The following is a 17,520-nucleotide window of genomic DNA, read 5'->3' on the forward strand; positions in this document are numbered from 1 at the left end:
AGGCTATCTGGCCTCAAGCACCATTTCCTGTTTTCTAAGAGGGAAGCTTGACTTGAAAATTCTAGTCATTTATCACTTTCAACAGGTGCCCCCACCATGAGGCCCAAGGCTTAGTGATAAAAGAAAGCTTTGCCACTTGTGAGCACATACAGGGGCCTGATTCTGGAGATAGAGCCTGCGGTGAGGCTAGGAGTTACATGGAGAAAATAGGAGAAAAGACTTCTCAGGAGGGGGTTGGGAGCCTCTACCCACAGCCAGGCACCACCCCTCCCCCTCAGCCTCACCCGAAGGAAATTCTTGCTGCCTCAGGATAAAGCAGGTGTGAGCATTGTCTAATTTCTTGAAGAAAGCACCAGATGCAGATTTATAGATTATACTGTTTACTTTAATTATAGGAACACAGGGAGGTTTCCATAGTGAGAGTAGTCCTCATAATCTGCCAGGTCCTTTAGTTATCTAATTGGGTCTCTTGGTCATAGAATATCACTGAGCATTGAAGACCTGTCTGTCTTCACTTACATAATCTTTCTTAAATTTCTGGGAAAGAAAGAAAAGCAGTAGGAACATTGTGATTTTTTTACAATCAGAACTGTAGGGGCTCCTGGGTGGTTCAGTCGTTCAGCATCTGCCTTTGGCTCAGGTCATGATCTCAGTGTCCTCCAGTCGAGGCCCGCATCAGGCTCCCTGTTTGGTGGGAGGCCTGTTTCTCCCTCTCCCACTCCCCCTGCTTGTGTTCCCTCTCTTGCTGTGTCTCTTTCTGTCAAATAAATAAATAAAATACTTATTAAAAAATAAAATCAGAATTGTTAACAACACCTTCAGAAAGTCCTTGGAAAGTCTTTTTTTTTTTTTTTAAGAGAGGGAGGGGCAGAGGGAGAGAATCTCAAGCAGGCTCCAACCTCAGCACGGTGGAGTGCTCGATTTTACAACCCTGAGATCATGACCTGAGTCGAAATCAGGAGTCAAACGCTTAACCAACTGAGTCACCCAGGCACCCTGGAAAGTCTCTGAATTTTCATTGAATTTTGATGCCTTAGAAAAAGTATGCCTTCTCATTTACCATAGCCATTCATTATACAGCATAAAAAAACCTCTTAAATCAGTCAATAGTGGGGCGGCTGGGTGGCTCAGTGGGTTAAAATCTCTGCCTTCAGCTCAGATCATGATCACAGGGTCCTGGGATCAAGCCCCACGTTGGGCTCTCTGCTCCTCGGGGAGCCTGCTTCTTCCTCTCTCTCTCTCTCTGCCTGTCTCTCTGCCTACTTGTGATCTCTGCCCGTCAAATAGACAAAATCTTTGAAAAAAAAATCAGTCCAGAGTATTGGATCTGGGGAGTTTAAATTAAATTGTATAAATGAATCATATCAATTAAACTTAAGTGTTAAATTTTTTTGCTGTTTGATCATAACTACAATCCAAGGTACTTGCTTGTTAAGAGTATAAAACTGAGGGCTCCTGGGTGGCTCAGTGGGTTAAAGCCTCTGCCTTCAGCTCAGGTCATGATCTCAGGGTCCTGGGATCGAGTCCCGCGTTGGGCTCTCTGCTCAGCGGGGAGCCTGTTTCCTCCTCTCTCTGCCTGCCTCTCTGCCTACTTGTGATCTCTCTCTGTCAAATAAGTAAATTTAAAAAAAAAAAAAGTATAGGGCGCCTGGGTGGCTCAGTGGGTTAAGCCGCTGCCTTTGGCTCAGGTCATGATCTCAGGGTCCTGGGATCAGGTCCCGCATCAGGCTCTCTGCTCAGCAGGGAGCCTTCTTCCCTCTCTCTCTCTCTGCCTGCCTCTCTATCTACTTGTGATCTCTCTCTGTCAAATAAATAAATAAAATCTTAAAAAAATAAAATAAAATAAAAATTAAAATTAAAAAAAAGTATAAAACTGAAAGATACCTTTGCTTTGAATTCAGCTTTAGCTGGATCCTACTTCTAGCTTGATGATTTGGGGCCAGTTATTTCGTCTCTCTGTAATAACACATCTATCTTGCAGGGCTGTTGTGAAATTATATAGAAATTATAAGTTTCTCCCTTTTCAGCCCCTGTTCCTTGTACTCAGAGGTCATCTAAAATTATTTTCCCAAATAACATGCTAATAGTAATAAAAAAAAAAAATAAAAGGTTCAAAAGTGTACTATATCTCCCTCCCACCATGGTGCCAACCCTGGGCTTCTTCCAGCAATTTCTATTGCCTTGGTGTCATGTGTGTCCTTACAGGGAGGTTTTGTGCATCTATGAGCATACTCTCTCAAATGTACTTTTATAGTTATTAACATGATATACACATTGTTCTTCTCCCAACCAAAAATCTCTTCTGCACATAGTTTTAGAACAAGGTATTGATTGGTCACCAATCTATTAAATTTCCTTTAGCCCAAAAGTTTAAAACAAACAAACAAAGACACTTTTCAGGCTTTCTGCCAAACGAAAGAACCCATACCTTATATCCACAGAGGAGGGCCACAGGTGACTTGGGAATCTGGTTAACCATAGCAACAAATTAGCACAGGGTATTTTAAGAATAAATGTAACATCAGTGAAGAAAACTTTATACATTTAAGTGCAGAAACCTCAGGAAGGGAGTTCACAAATACGGTCACAAGATGTTCTAATGGTTACATTTGTAAGCAGTTAGAACTTGTACTTTTGTGAATGCTTCTTGTCTTCACCTTAACCTTAAAAGTTTCTCCATAAGTGGCTCTGCTCTACAGAGTTCTGGTCCCCCTTTGCATCTGCATGAGCAATTTCCTTAATTTTATCTGAAATTTCTTCTCACAAAAGGTTGCACTTTCAAAGCATAGACAGACTTCCATTTGACGTTTGCTAGAACTCAATCAGAAAATAAGTACTTAACACAATTTGAGACCAACAATATAAGAGGCAGTGGGTTTGCCAAAAGAGAATATGTGGACCATCATTCTCTTCCTGCTCAGTATTTGGCAATTATTCCACATCAGTGCATATGGATCTGTCTGCCTCATTCTCTTTAAGATTGATAAATGCATTGTATAGTGAATCAGTTCTTAGTTGATGGACATTTCGGTTGCCTTAAATGTTTTATAATCCTTACAAAGGCTGTATAACTACCAAAACCAGTGATATACTCAAAAGTAGCATGTGATGGTTAATTTCTAGCTTCTTGTCTGTGTCTTTTCTTATTTTAAGGTTATTCTTTTTTTTTTTTCTTAATCTCTCTATATCCAAAGTAGGGCTCAAACTCATGACTTGAGATCAAAAGTCACACGTTCTTCCAACCAAGCTAGCCAGGCACCCCTCTTATCTGTTTCTTCATGCAAAAACCCTCTTTATTTCCTGTTAGGGAGGTTCCAAGTTAAAACTCTCTGGATACAGGGGTGCTTGGGTGGCTCAGTCAGTTAAGCATCTGCCTTCAGCTGAGGTTATGATCCCAGGGTTATGCAATCAAGCCCCACATAGGGCTCTCTGTTCAGTGGGGAGCCTGCTTCTCCCTCTCCCTCTGCCTGCCACTCTGCCTACCTGTGTGTTCTCTGTCTCTCTCTCTCTCTCTCTCCATCAGTAGTGTTGCCTCTAGTGAATTAGTGCAACTAATAAATAAAATATTAAAAAGAAAACCATCTGGATACAAATTTGTGATGTGCTTGAGATAGTTTTCATGCTAATCAATTCAATTCTATGGAGTGTTTACTGGCATAATGTGAAAAGAGAAAGATAAAATATATCTGAGTTGTACCCATAAATTTATGGTCTAACTGTGGAAGAAAGAAAATAGCAAATAGAACAGCACACATAATGAAGTACATATATTTTTCAGAGAATTTCAAAATCTTCTCTATTTTATTTTTTAATTGCTTTAATCAGTTTTAAGATTCTAAAGTCTAGAAAAACTTTAGCCCACATGAAGGGGAGCTCTAAGCCATTGATAATAAGTCGATCACATTTCTGCTTCTGGTAATGTCACACTAGCTTATTGTAGTTCAAACATCATACCAAGCACAACCAAAGAATATGGAAAAAACATTTTTTAATGTTCTACTTTAAAGCATTGAAGACCTATCAATGTGGTGAGGACTTGAGAAGTCAAGAGCCCAGAGGAAAGGGAAGTGCAGTAATATGGACCTGATGTTCAACACTGCTTTTCTTTTTGAGGCATTTACCAATTCATGAATAGTAGCTGAGAAGTAACCCGAATGTGGGGGCTGAATGACTGATGAGGAGAGCTCAGGCAGTCTTACTGGACTTGTGAGTCATAACCTGGAGTTCAGAGCCCACAAAGAGCAATGAGCCCTCATAAACACCCTAGACTTTCCACTGGGGTTCCCCAAGAGCTGTACCCTTGAACTAGATAGAGGTTGAACCAGAATTTAACTAACCTTTTCAAAGACTGAAGCCTAACTTTGAATCTGCTTAATTTCTAATTGGAAGGAAGGATATGCCCATAGCCCAGAGGAAGATACCACCACCAGCAGCCTCAGAGCTCTACAGTTTTCATATGTACAGTCCAAAATAAATACATACATACATACCAGGCATACTAGAAGACAAAACAACCCAAATGGAGAAAAAACAAAGAATAGAAATAGAGCCACAGAAATACAAATATCAGAAATATCAAACATAGACTTTAAAAATAACTCTAAGTCTACTCAGGAAACTGAAGACAAGATGGATAATTTCAGCAATAAATAGAAACAGCCCCCCCACAAAAGTAAATGGAACATGAGGACTGACAGTAAGAACCTCATAGAACCTTTAACATCAACTTAAACATTGCTGAAGAAAGGATATGTGAACTGGAATACAGGTCAGGAGATAATATTCAACCAAAGCACAAAAGGAAAAAGGGAAGGAAAATACAAAAAGGTGGTGGTACGGCATCACACAAGAGAATTTAGATCGTGATGAAAAAACCTAACACACCTGCAATTTGGGTCAAGTCATAGAAGGAAAGAAGATTGAAGCAGAAGCAATATTTGAAGAGAAAATGGCTGAGAATTTTCCAAAACTGACAGAAGACATCAAACCACAGATTTGAGGGAAAAAACACCAAGATACATCATAGTAAAACAAAAACAAAAACAAAAACAAAAAAGGAAAATAAAAAGAAAAACTTGAAGACTGTTAGAGAAGGGGCGCCTGAGTGGCTCAGTGGGTTAAAGCCTCCGCTTTCAGTTTGGGTCATGATCCCAGGGTCCTGGGATCGAGTCCTGTGTTGGGCTCTCTGCTTGGCAGGGAGCCTGCTTCCTCCTATCTCTGCCTGCCTCTCTGCCTGCCTCTCTGCCTACTTGTGATCTCTGTCTGTCAAATAAATAAAATCTTAAAAAAAAAAGAAAGAAAAAAGATGCATGTTTTTAATTGAGAAGAAATTCACATAACATAAAATTAACCACTTTAAAGTAGCAAATGGCATTTAGTATACTCACACTGTTGTATGACTACCACCTCTATCCAGTTTTAAGAAGTTTTTATCACCCCAAAAAGCAAACCCCTATGCATAAAGTAGTTGTTCTTCATTCCACCCTCCTGTCCAGCCTTTGGAAAATACCTATCTGTGTTCTGTCTGTGTCTATACCTAGTCTAGATAGCTCGTATAAATGGAATCATACAAATTATGTGATCTTTTGGTCTGTCTTCTTTCACTTAGGATAATGTTTTCAGGTATAATCTACATCATAGCACGGATCAGTACTTCATGCCATTTTATGGCTAATAGTCCAATGTGTATGTGTATGTATTGTGTATATATGTGTGTGTTTGTATACCACAGTTTGTTCGTCCATTCGTCTGCTGGTGGACATTTGAGCTGTTTCCAACTTTGGCTATTGTGAATAATACTGCTAGGAATTGCTGTACAACAATCTGTTTGCATCTCTCTTTTCATGTAAGTACATACCTATGTGTGAAATTGCTGGGTCCTATGGTAAATCTGTGTTTAAGTTTTGGAGAAACTTCCAAAATGTTTCCCACAGTAGCTGAACAATTTTACATTCATGCCAGAAGTGTACAGGGGTTACAGTTTTTCTACATCCTCACCAATACTTCCTATTTTCCTTTTAAAAAATTATAGGGCTGCCTCGGTGGCTCAGTCAGTTAAGCATCTCTCTTTGGTTCAGGTCATGACCTCAGGGTCCTGGGATTTTAAAGAGAGCCCTACATAGGGCTCCCCATTCAGTGGGGAGTCTGCTTCTCACTCTCCCTCTGCCCCTCTCCCCAGCTCATGCGCATGCTTACATCTCTCTCAAATAAGTAAATAAATATTTTTAAAATAAATTAATTTTAAAAATCAGATACATGTTGTAATTAGGGTAATGACTAACAAAGTATAAAATAGTCTCTAGGCTAGCATTGCCTCTAAAAGAATAGGAAAAAAATATATAATAAACTTATAGAGGAAAAAATAGAATAATAAAATTATCCAAAGGAAGAAGAAACTTTTTAAAGCACAAAAGAACGTGGAACAGAAGGGACAAATAGAAAGGATTAATATCGTAAATTTGTATCCCAGTATGTCAGTAATGAATATAAAATGATGATTAAATATTCAAATATAAAGATAGACAATTTAAAATTTATAAACACACACATACACACATATTTGCCTACATATTTGTGACACTTCTTTAATATTTTTTTATTTATTTATTTTCAGCATAACAGTATTCATTGTCTTTGCACCACACCCAGTGCTCCATGCAATACGTGCCCTCTCTATTACCCTCCACCTGGTTCCCCAGCCTCCCACCCCCCACCCCTTCAAAACCCTCAGGCTGTTTTTCAGAGTCCATAGTCTCTCATGGTTCATCTCCCATTCCAATTTCCCTCTACTCCCTTCTCCTCTCCATCTCCCCATGTCTTCTATGTTCTTTGTTATGCTCCACAAATAAGTGAAACCATATGATACTTGACTCTCTCTGCTTGACTTATTTCACTCAGCATAATCTCTTCCAGTCCAGTCCATGTTGCTACAAAAGTTGGGTATTTATCCTTTCTGATGGAGGCATAATACTCCATCGTGTATATGGACCACATCTTCCTTATCCATTTGTCCATTGAAGGGCATCTTGGTTGTTTCCACAGTTTGGCGACCGTGGCCATTGCTGCTATAAACATTGGGGTACAGACTTTTCACTACATCTGTATCTTTTTTTTTTTTTTCACTACATCTGTATCTTTGGGGTAAATACCCAGCAGTGCAATTGCAGGGTCATAGGGAAGCTCTATTTTTAATTTCTTGAGGAATCTCCACACTGTTCTCCAGAGTGGCTGCACCAACTTGCATTCCCACCAACAGTGTAAGAGGGTTCCCCTTTCTCCACAACCTCTCCAACACACGTTGTTTCCTGTCTTGCTAATTTTGGCCATTCTAACTGGTGTAAGGTGATATCTCAATGTGGTTTTAATTTGAATCTCCCTGATGGGTAGTGATGATGAGCATTTTTTCATGTGTCTGATAGCCATTTGTATGTCTTCATTGGAGAAGTGTCTGTTCATATCTTCTGCCCATTTTTTGATATGATTATCTGTTTTGTGTGTGTTGAGTTTGAGTTCTTTGTAGATCCTGGATATCAACCTTTTGTCTGTACTGTCATTTGCAAATATCTTCTCCCATTCCGTGGGTTGCCTTTTTGTTTTGTTGACTGTTTCCTTTGCTGTGCAAAAGCTTTTGATCTTGATGAAGTCCCAAAAGTTCATTTTTGCTTTTGTTTCCTTTGCCTTTGGAGACATATCTTGAAAGAAGTTGCTGTGGCTGGTCGAAGAGGTTACTGCCTATGTTCTCCTCTAGGATTCTGATGGATTCCTGTCTCATGTTGAGGTCTTTTATCCATCTCGGACACTTCTTTAATATAAGAAGACAGGAGTGTTAAAGTAAAATGATAGATGAATATATACCATGCAAATACTAACCAAAAGAAAACCATTTTTATATAAATATCAGACAAAATATGCTTTAAGACAAAGAGGACATTTCATAATGATGAAAAGTTAATCCATCATGAAGAAAATAATTCTAAGTTTTGTGTACCTAATATATCCTCAGAACATCTGGAGCAAAAATGGACAGGTCTCAAAGGACCGGTAATTTCAGCACCATAGTGGGAAATTTAAACACACCATTTTTTTAAAAGATTTTTTATTTTATTTATTTGACAGACAGAGATCACAGGTAGGCAGAGAGAAAAGCAGAGAGAGTGGGGGAAGCAGGCTTCCTGCGGAGCAGAGAGCCTGATGTGGGGCTCGATTGCAGGACCCTGGGATCATGACCTGAGCTGAAGGCAGAGGCTTTAACCCACTGAGCCACCCAGGCACCCCTAAACACACCTCTTTTTAACAAGCACACAAATACTCATCAAGGATCTGGATTTGAACAAAACAATTAGTAAAGATCTAATTGACATATATGTAGCACTCATGAACTATGGATTATATATTATTTTCAAGTGCATTTACTAAAATAGACCATATACTGGGTGAAATTTCAACAAATTTATAAGGATTGAAATCATACAGTGTATGTTTTCTGACCAGTGGAATTAATTTAGAAATCAGTAGTGAAAAGGTAATTAAAATGATCCCTAAATATTTGAAATCAAGTAATATACCTCTTTTTTGTTTTTAAGATTTTATTTTTCTTAAGTAATCTCTACAACTTGGGTCTTGAACCCACAACTCCAAGATCAACAGTCACATGCGCCGCCAACTGAGTCAGCCAGGCACCTCTCTGGTAATATATTTCTAAAAAGCTTATAACTCAAGGGTGTCTGGGTGGTTCAGTTGGTAGAGCATCTGACTCTTGATCTCAGGGCTGTGAATTCAAGCCCCACACTGGGCATGAAGCCTACTTAATTAAAAAAGAAAAAAGAAAGCTTGAGAAGAAATTGCAGTGGAAATTATCAAAACTTATGTGATGCAGCTTAAGCCATTTAGAGGAAAGTATGTGACCTTAAATACATATATTAGAACAGAAAAAATGGCTAGAAGTCAGTGTTCTAAGCATTCCTGTCAAATAAAGGAAATAATAAAGATCATAAATGAATTCAGTGGGAACCAAATATATAAGAAGGGAAAAAAATCAGCCAAGCACAAAATTGTTTCTTGAAAAAGACTATTGGAGCACCTCGGTGGCTCAGTGGGTTGAGCCCCTGCCTTTGGCTCAGGTCATGATCTCAGCGTCCTGGGATCAAGCCCCGCATCAGGTTCTCTGCTCAGCAGGGAGCCTGCTTCCCCTTCTCCCTCTGCCTGCCCCTCTGCCTACTTGTGATCTCTCTTTCTCTGTCAAAAAATAAATAAAATCTTAAAAAAATAAAAAAGACTATTAATAAAGCTAGCAGATCTCTGCTATCAAGAAAAAAGACCCAGGACGCCTGGGTGGCTCAGGCAGCTCTGTCAATTAAGGGTCTCCCTTTGTCTCAAGCCACGGTCCTGGGGTCCTGGGGTCAAGCCCTGCGTCAGCTCCTTGCTCAGCAGGGGAGCCTGCTTCTCCATCTCCCACTCCCTCTGCCCTGCTTGTATGCTTTCTCATTCACTCACTCACACTCTGTCTCTCAAAGAAATGAATAAAATCCTAAAACAATAAAAAGACCCAAATAACCAGTATCAGGGATGAAAACAGGTATCACTATAGAACCTATATGCATTAAAAGAAGTAATAATACAAGATTTATAAAAATAGAAAGTAGAATAGTGGTTACCAAGGGCTGGTGGAAGGAGGGATAAGGAAGTTCTTTAATAGGTACAGAGATTCAGATTTTCAAGATGAAAAAGTTCTGGAAATGTACTTCACAACAGTGTGAAAATACTCAACACTACTGAACTATACACTTAAAAATGGGTAAGATGAGGGACATCTGGGTGGCTCAGTTGGTTAAGCATCTGCCTTTGGCTCAGGTCATGATCCCAGGATGGTCCTGGAATCAAGTCCCACATCAGGCTCTTTGCTCAGTGCAGAGCCTGATTCTCCCTCTGTCCCTCCCCCACTGTGTGGTCGCTCTATCTCTCTCTCTGACAAAGAAATAAGATCTTTAAAAAAATGGTTAAGATGGCAAATATCATGTTCTGTGTTTTTTACAACAATAAATTATAAATTTATTTATAGTTTATATATTTATATATATAAATATATACATTTTATATATATTATATTTATATATTACAATATAAATATATATTTATATTATATTACAACAATAAATTATAAATTATAAAAGGATATTATGACAAATTTATGTTAGTAAATTCTGATATTTAAATGAATAGACAAATCCTCGGAAAATGCAAAGTATCAAAATTGATGAAAGAAGAAATAGGAAAGCTGAATTCTACATCTAGGCAATAAATTAAATCAACAGTTTAAAATCATCTCTCAGGGGCGCCTGGGTGGCTCAGTGGGTTAAAGCCTCTGCCTTTGGCTCAGGTCATGATCCCAGGGTCCTGGGATCGAGACCCGCATCGGGCTCTCTGCTCCGTGGGAGCCTGCTTCCTCCTCTCTCTCTGCCTGCCTCTCTGCCTACTTGTGATCTCTGTCTGTCAAATAAATAAATATTTGAAAAAAAAAAAAAGAATAAAATCGTCTCTCAGGGTTCAATGGGGAGTCTGCTTAAAGATTCTCTCCCTCTGCCCCTCCCCCCACTTGCATGTGCTCTCTCACCCACTCTCACTCTAAAATAAGTAAATCTTTTTTAAAAATAAAAAAATAAAGTCTTCCCTCAGAAAAGTTCTAGGCTTAAATGGTTTCACTGGTGAAGTCCAATATTTAAGAAGAAATGACACCAATCTTACACAAACTTATTCAGAGAATAGAAAGAGGAAAACTTCCCAAGTCTTTGAATGAGACTAGCATTACAACAAGGGTATTACAAAAAAAAAAGAAAGAAAGAAAGAAAAGAAAATTGCAGGTTAATTTCTTTTACAGATTTGTATCTATTACAGATACAAATACAGTAAATAAGATAATTAGTTCAATGAATCTGACAATATATGAATAGAAAAAAATTACAACCATTTGGATTTATTAAAAACTGCAAGGTTGGGATGCCTGGGTGGCTCAGTGGGTTAAAGCCTCTGCCTTCAGCTCAGGTCATGATCCCAGGGTCCTGGGATCGAGCCCCGCATCGGGCTCTCTGCTCAATGGGGAGCCTGCTTCCTCCTCTCTCTCTCCTTCTCTGCCTGCCTTTCTGCCTACTTGGGATCTCTGTCTGTCAAATGAATAAATAAAATCTTAAAAAAAAAAAAAAATCTTGGGATAGACAAAGTTTTCTTAAACAGGACTCAAAAAGCCATAAAATAAAAGATAAACTGGTCCACAATAAAATTAAGAAATTCTGTTAATCAGAATACACTATTTGGAAGAAGCTACCTGCAATGCTTTGATCTGACAAAGGACTTCTATTCAGAATAAAGAAGAAAAAGACTGACTAACTGATGTGGAAATGAGCAAAATAAATAAACAGGCATTCTGCACAACAAAGGAAACCATCAACATAATGAAAAGGCTACCTGATAGAGATCTCAGGAAGATGGTGGAAAAGGAGGGTCCTGAGCTCACCTCCTCCCACAGACACATCCAGACACTGATAGAATAGCTCTTTTACAGATAAAGACATAAAGAGATCACACTGAGAAGTGTAGGAGGGACAGAAACTGGGTAGGGATCCAAACCCCCCAGCACAGCAAACCACAAGCAGGAGGGATATAACAGACACAGAGGTTCCCTGAAGAGGGAGGGGACCAAGCCCCACATCTGACACTGCTGGGACTGGGGACCTGCACTGAGAAGACAAACCCCCATAAAATCTGGCTATGAAAATCAGAAACAGACATCCAGGTCCAGAAATCAGAGAGCCCCAAACAAGCTGAGACAATAGAGGTCCACAACAAGACACATAATAATTAAAATCTCAAAGAGAGCATTTTTAAAGCAGCAAGAGAAAAGCGGAAGTTATATACAAGAGAAACCAGTCAGGGTGTTTTTTTTTTCCAACAGAAACCTTGCAGGCCAGAAGACCATGGCATGATGTATTCAAAGTCCTGAAAGGAAAAAACCCACAACCAAGAATACTCTACCTGACAAAGCTATCATTCAGACTTGGAGGAGATATAAAGAGCTTCCCAAACAAACAAAAGTTAAAGGAGTTTATCACCACTATGTTAGCCTTAGGAGAAATGTTAAAGGGATTTTTTTTTTAAGAAGAAAAGGCCATAATTAGAAATAAGACAATTATGAATGGAAAAAAATTCACTGATAAAAGCAAACATAGTAAAAGTAGGTCAATCAATTATAATGCTAGTATATAAGTCAAAAGATAAAAAACAATAAAATCAATTATATCTACAAAAATTAGTTAAGAGATACACAGAATAGGGGCACCTGGGTGACTTAGTTAAGCATCTGCCTTCTGCTCAGGAGGTGATCCCAGGGTCCTAGAATCAAGTCCTGCATCAGGCTCCCTGCTCGGCAGGGAGTCTGCTTCTCCCTTTGGCCTCCCCCTACTTGTGTTTTCTCTCTCTTAAATAAATAAATAAAATCTTTAAAAAAAAAAAAAAAAGGAGGTACACAGAATAGGAAGATGTAAAATGTGATGTCATGTATGTCAAATGTGGAGTGGGGGGTAAAAATGTGGTTCTAGAATGTGTTCTAACATAAGTGACTGTCAATAAAGACCATTATATAAATACAATATTATATAGGAACTTCATGATAATCACAAAGTGAAAACTTGTAATAAATACACAAAAAATAGAGAAAAGGAATCCTAGCATAACATTAAGGGAAGACATCAATTCACAAGGGAAGAAAGTAAGAGAAGAAGAAAGGAAAAGAGAAGAATTATAGAAACAACCAGAAAACAATGAACAAAATGGCAATAAGTCCATACCTATCAGTAATTACTTTAAATGTAAGTGGACTAAATGCTCCAATTGAAAGACGTGGGGTGACTCAATGGATAAAAAACAAGACTCATCTATATGCTGCCTACAAGAGACTCACTTTAGATCTAAAGAGACATATAATTACACCAACGGATAGATCATTCAGGCAGAAAATCAATAAGGAAACAGTGGCTTTGAAGGACACATTACACCAGATGTGCCAAATGGACATATACAGAGCATTCCATCCAAAAATAGCAGAATATGCATTCTTTTCAAGTGCACATGGAATATTCTCCAGAACTGATCACATGTTAGGCCAAAAAACAGTCTCAATAAATTTTAAAAGATTGAAATCACAGGGCATCTGGGTGGCCTAATCGGTTAAGTGCCTGCCCTCGGCTCAGGCCATGATCCCAGGGTTCTGAGATCGAGCCCCACATCAGGTTCCCTGCTCAGTGGAGAGTCTGCTTCTCCTTCTCCCTCTGCCCTTCCCCCTGCCCATGCTCTTGCTCTTTCTCTCAAATGAATAAATAAGTTTACTTAAAAAAAAAAAGGATTGAGGGGCGCCTGGGTGGCTCAGTGGGTTAAGCCTCTGCCTTTGGCTCAGGTCACTATTTCATCCTGCATCAGGCTCTCCGCTCTGTGGGGATCCTGCTTCCCCCCTCTCTCAGCCTGCCTCTCTGCCTACTTTGATCTCTCTCTCTCTGTCAAATAAATAAATAAAATCTTTTTTAAAAAGATTGAAATCATATCAAGAATGAAATGTGTGAAATGGGAAATCAAGTACAAAACACATACACATACACACACACACACACACACCCTGGAAGAAACACAAACATGTGGAGCCTAAATGACATACTGCAAAGATATACTAATCAAAACAGTGTGGTCCTGGCACAAAAATAGACACAGATCAATGGAACAGAATAGAGCCCAGAAGTAAATCCATGCTTATATGGGCAATTCATTTATGACAAAAGAGGCAAATATACAATGGGGAAGAGACAGTCTCTTCAATAAATAGATCTGGGAAAAGTGGACCAATTTATTACACATACACAAAAATAAAACAGATTAAAGACCTAAATCTAAGACCTGACCCATAAAACTAAAAGAAAACATAGTAATCTCTTAGAACTTACCTTTAGCAATAGTTTTCTAAATATGTCTCCCCAGGCAAGGGAAATAAAGGCAAAAATAAACAATTGGGACTACACCAAACTGAAAAGCTTTTGCACAGTGAAGGAAACCATCAACAAAACAAAAAGGCAACCTCCTGAATGGGAGAAGATAGTTGTAAATCATATATTTGGTAAGTGGTTAATAGTCAAAATAGCTCATACAACTCAGTATAAGAAAACAATCCAATTTAAAATGGGCAGAGGATGTGGATAAACATTTTCCCAAAGAAGACATCCAGATGGCCAACAGACACATGAAAAAAATGCTCAGTGTCACTCGGCATCAGGGAAAGAGGAGGAGAAGCAGACTCCCCACTCAGCAGGGAACCCAACAAGGGTGATCCTAGGACCTTGAGATCATGACCTGATCCAAAGGCAGATGCTTAACCAGCTGAGCCACCCAGGCATCCTGAAAGGGGAACCTTCTTACACTGTTGGTGGGAATGCAAACTGGTGCAACCACTGTGGAAAACAGTGTGGAGCATCAAAACGTTAAAACAAGAGCTACCGTAAGACCTAGCAATTCCACTCCTGGGTATTTAAATGAGAAAAACGAAAACACAAACTCTAAAAGACACATGTACCCTAATGTTCGTCGTGCATTATTTACAATAGCCAAGATATAGAAACAACCTAAGGGTCTGTTGATGGATGAAGAAAGAATGTGTGTGTGTGTGTACACACATGCACATGCATCCTATTCAGCCACAAAAAAGGAAGGAAATCTTGCTATTTGCAGCAACGTGAATGCACCTTGAGGCCATCACACAAAGTGAAATAAGTCAGAAAAAGACAAACACCTTATGATCTCATTTACATGTGGAATTTAAAAACAAAAACCAATACCAAGTTCACAGACACAGAGAAGATGGGTGGTAGCCAGAGGTGGGGTGGTTAGGTGTGGGCTATATGGGTAAAGGGGATCAAAAAGTCCTAAAGTCCAGTCATAAAACAAAGAAGTTATAAAACCAAAACAAAACAAAAAATAGAACAATAAGTCATGGGGATGTGATGTGAAACATGGTTGCTGCAGTTAATAATACTGTATTGTATATTTGAAAGTAGCTAAGAGAATAGACATTAAAAGTTCTCATCATAAGAAAAGGAATTTTGTAACTATATGTTCATCGGACCTCTTGTGATCATGTCACGATATACAAAAATATCAAACCATTATGTTGCACACCTAAAACTAATGTAATGTTATATGTCAGTTATACCACAACTTGTTAAAAAAAAAGAAGTAAATATACAGGTGTTTCGGGATGAACAGGATGTACAAATACCCTAAAAACATGTGAAAAGGTGTTCATCCTTTTTTGGCATCAGTGGAATGAAAATTAAAACCATTATGAAATACCATTAATACCCCCCCAAAAGTGCTAGAATGAAAACATACAGAAAATATCAAGTATTGGTGCAGATACAGAGCAGTTGGAATTCTCGTCTAGTGGTGGAGGTAGAAACTGGTTCACCCACTTTGGAATACAGCCAGCATGTGCTACAGTTGGACATATACAGACCCCAAGATCCCACAGTTCCAAGAGAATTCCATGTGCATGTGTGCAAAAGATACACACAAGACTGTTTCTCACAGCAACATCCATAGGAGCTCCAAAATGGAAACCATTCCAATGTGCACCAGGAGAAGAACGGATGAGGGTAAATGGTGAGGTACTCACACAATGGAATGCCACGCCACTGTGAAGACGAATCAATTCCTGATATATTTCATGACATGGATAAATATCACCACATAACATTGTCTGAAAGAATCAAGACACAAGAGAACACTGTTTCCGTGAAAAGACAGACACAACCAAACCATGGTGTGAGAAGTCTGGATTATGGTTTCCTGCGGGAGGGTCTGGTGATTGGGGTTGACAGAGGGACTCATGGGGAACGACGAGGTCTAGTTCTTGATCGAGTGATTATTTCAGGGGTGTGTTCTGTCTGTGCACATTCAAATGTACCTGTATGTACTTATGATTTGTACACATACCTTATACAGGTTATGCCTCAACTAAGAGTTTACATAATAACATTATGTGCTTAATAACAAAAACAGTCCTCATCATTTGATCAGTAAGTAGGGTGTGTTTTCAGGCGTCGAAAAACATGCTCTCCTTCCTTGACAAAGACAACATCATGTCTTTCTCTGACCAGAACAGATTACATCTAAATGTAAGCACTAAAACTGTAAAGCTTCTGGCTAAACGCATAGGAGGAGATCTGACCGACCTTGGGTTTGGCAAAGATTTTCTTTATTCTGACACAAAATGCACAAACTATAAAAAGGAAAATCCGTAAACTAGATTTTTATCAAAATTTTAAACTTTCGGTCTTCAAACGACATTGTTCTGAAAGTAAAAAGGCAAGCCTCTTGGGGCGCCTGGGTGGCTCAGTGGATTAAGCTGCTGCCTTTGGCTCAGGTCATGATCTCAGTGTCCTGGGATGGAGCCCCGCATCGGGCTCTCTGCTCCGCAGGGAGCCTGCTTCCTCCTCTCTCTCTGCCTGCCTCTCTGCCTACTTGTGATCTCTCTCTCTGTCAAATAAATAAATAAAATCTTAAAAAAAAAAAAAAGGCAAGCCTCCAACTGGGCGAAAATATTTGCAAACCATGTGTGACAGAAGACTTGTTTCTAGAAAATACATTTTTATATAATATTTAATAAATATTATCATATTTATTAATTATATATAAATTATAAAATGAATAAAATACATTAAAACTCTTACAGCTCAATAGTAGGAAGACAGCCCAGTTTTTAACCAAAGAGATTTTACCAAAACGCTTCACAAAAGCAGATATACAGTTGGCTAATAGGCACATGGGTGGATGCCCCAAGTTCAGGGATATACAAATTAGAAGTACGACGAGATATTCGTATGCACGTACTTGAAGGGCCAGAGCGTCAAAGATTGGCCATCTGAGCGCTGGTGAGGGTGCGGAGGAAATGGGACTCCCATACACTGCTTGGGGAATGGTCATGCATTCTAGAAAACTCAACATACACCCACACAGACACTCCGGTCCTAGGTATCTACCCAAGAGAAAGGAGAGCACCATCCTCACTCAGACTTGGACACAGGTGTTCCTAGCAACTTATTGGTAAGAGCCAATAAATAACTACGAATCCACGTTTAAAATATTCTAGAAAGACATAGCCTCGTCTGTGTTTATCCGAGGGTGGAAGTAGGGCCGGAAAAAGAGAAGAATTACCAGAAGCTCCAGGAAACTTTGCGGGGGACGGAGATGTCCACCATCTTGAATCTGATCTTGGTTTGAAATACGTGCATTTTGTTGTATGTCAGTTATATGTCAGGAAACCTGTGCAAACGAATCAGTTGTTCGGAAAAGGAAATGTGAGCACGGCTTCGCTCTGAGTAGCAGAAATAGTCAAATAATGTAAATGCTGAAATTTTTTTCAAAATATCATTATATTGAAGAGTAGTAAGTAGGGGTAGAGGAAGAGAGGGAAAGTCTTCATCTTCTGTAGCA

At 39.1% G+C, this 17,520-nt stretch overlaps 1 protein-coding gene across 1 annotated transcript in view; it reads left to right on the plus strand.

Annotated features, from left to right (window-relative positions):
- Nucleotides 1-17,520, plus strand: part of RNF130 (ring finger protein 130) — a 140,432-nt gene that overhangs the window by 115,450 nt on the left and 7,462 nt on the right. The window lies entirely within an intron of this gene.

This window comes from Meles meles, chromosome 3 (assembly GCF_922984935.1).
Source record: "Meles meles chromosome 3, mMelMel3.1 paternal haplotype, whole genome shotgun sequence".
Lineage (NCBI taxonomy): Eukaryota > Metazoa > Chordata > Mammalia > Carnivora > Mustelidae > Meles > Meles meles.